The sequence below is a fragment of the Arachis hypogaea genome, chromosome 11 (genome assembly GCF_003086295.3).
Source record: "Arachis hypogaea cultivar Tifrunner chromosome 11, arahy.Tifrunner.gnm2.J5K5, whole genome shotgun sequence".
In the NCBI taxonomy this organism is placed as follows: Eukaryota; Viridiplantae; Streptophyta; class Magnoliopsida; order Fabales; family Fabaceae; genus Arachis; species Arachis hypogaea.
In genome coordinates, this window is record NC_092046.1 from 98,053,506 (window position 1) to 98,056,069 (window position 2,564).

Below are 2,564 nucleotides of genomic sequence, written 5' to 3' on the forward strand. Positions count from 1 at the left end.
GAATATAATATTTTAGTTTTTCGTAGAGTATTGTAGTAAATTCTATGTGGTTTCATGCCTATTTTGATATGGCTATGTTTAATTTAGTGTGAGATGTATGAATATTAGTACTTTTGAATTATTATAAATATATTTTATTTACAGATAATCTTTATTATTTAAAGAAATTATTTAGTGTAATTATGTATTTATTTTTATTTTATAATATTTAACTCATTTAATTAAAAGTACAGAATTATATATGTAATCATATTACTAAATATTATGTACAAAAAATTATTAGAATATGAATATATATATATATATATATATATATATATATATATATAGGAACCTATGGCTACACTTATATAGAGTAGCTTTGGCTATACAAAAAATAAAAAAAAATAATGAGAAATGGTGCACGAATTGTGAATCACACTTTTCACAACTCGTACCACTAACCAACAAGTGCACTGGGTCGTTCAAGTAATACCTTACGTGAGTAAGGGTCGATCCCACGGAGATTATTGGTTTGAAGCAATCTATGGTTATCTTGTAAATCTTAGTCAGGAAATCAATTAAAATTATCAGTATGAATTGTAAAGAATAAAAGAGCATGGACCAAATACTTGTTCTGCAGTAATGGAGAATATGTTGGAGTTTTGGAGATGCTTTGTCTTCTGAATCTCTGCTTTCTCCCTGTCTTCTTCTTCACGCATGCAAGGTTCCTCCTATGGCAAGTTGTGTGTTGGTGGATCACCGTTGTCAATGGCTACCATCTGTCCTCTCAGTGAAAAAGGTCCAGGTGCGTTGTCACCGCACGGCTAATCATCTGTCAGTTTCCACTCGTGCTGGAATAGGATCCATTGATCCTTTTACGTCTGTCACTACGACCAGCCCTCGTCACAGTCATTTAATCCCTAAATCCTACTCAGAATAGCACAGACAAGGTTTAGACTTTCCGGATTCTCAAGAATGCTGCCATTGGATTCTAGCTTATACCACGAAGATTCTGATTAAGGAATCCAAGAGATATTCATTCAATCGAAGGTAGAACGGAGGTGGTTTTCAGGCACGCGTTCATAGGTTGAGGATGATGATGAGTGTCACGGATCATCATATCCATCATATTGAGGTGCGAATAAACATCTTAGATAGAAACAAGCGTGTTTGAATAGAAAACAGAAATAATTGCATTAATTCATCGAGACACAGCAGAGCTCCTCACCCTGAACAATGGAGTTTAAAGACTCATGCCGTCAAAGAGTACAAAGTTCAGATCTAAAATGTCATGAGTTGCAAAATAAATCTCTAAAAGTTGTTTAAATACTAAACTAGTAACCTAGGTTTACAGAAGATGAATAAACTATGATAATTGGTGCAGAAATCCACTTCTGGGGCCCACTTGGTGTGTGCTGGGGCTGGGACTTAAGCTTCTCACGTGACTAGGCTATTTCTGGAGTTGAACGCCATGTTGTAACCTGTTTCTGGCGTTCAACTCCAATCTATAACCTGTTTCTGGCGTTTGACGCCAGACTGCAACATGGAACTGGCGTTGAACGCCAGTTTACATCGTCTATCCTTGAGCAAAGTATGAACAATTATATATTGCTGGAAAGCCCTGGATGTCTAGTTTCCAACGCAATTGAGAGTGCGCCATTTGGATTTCTGTAGCTCCAGAAAATCCATTTCGAGTGCAGGGAGGTCAGAATCCAACAGCATCTACAGTCCTTTTCAGCATGAATCAGATTTTTGCTCAGCTCCCTCAATTTCAGCCAGAAAATACCTAAAATTACAAAAAAATACACAAACTCATAGTAAAGTCCTGAAATATGATTTTTATTTAAAAACTAATAAAAATATAATAAAAACTAACTAAATCATACTAAAAACATACTAAAAATAATGCCAAAAAGCGTATAAATTATCCGCTCATCACAACACCAAACTTAAATTGTTGCTTGTCCCCAAGCAACTGAAAATCAAATAGGATAAAAATAAAAGAATATACAATGAATTCCAAAAACATCTGTGAAGATCAGCATTAATCAGATGAGCGGGGCTATTAGCTTTTTGCTTCTGAACAGTTTTGGCATCTCACTTCATCCTTTGAAGTTCAGAATGATTGCCATCTATAGGAACTTAGAATTCAGAAAGTGTTATTGACTTTCCTAGTTCAGTATGTTGATTCTTGAACACAGCTAGTTTACGAGTCTTGGCCGTGGCCCTAAGCACTTTGTTTTCCAGTATTACCACCGGATACATAAATGCCACAGACGCAAGACTGGGTGAACCTTTTCAGATTGTGACTCAGCTTTGCTAGAGTCCCCAATTAGAGGTGTCCAGGGTTCTTAAGCACACTCTTCTTTTTGCTTTGGATCTCGACTTTAACCGCTCAGTCTCAAGTTTTCACTTGACATCTTCACGCCACAAGCACATGGTTAGGGACTGCTTGGTTTAGCTGCTTAGGCCAGGATTTTATTCCTTTAGGCCCTCCTATCCACTGATGCTCAAAGCCTTGGATCCTTTTTATTACCCTTGCCTTTTGGTTTTAAGGGCTATTGAATTTTTCTGCTTGCTTT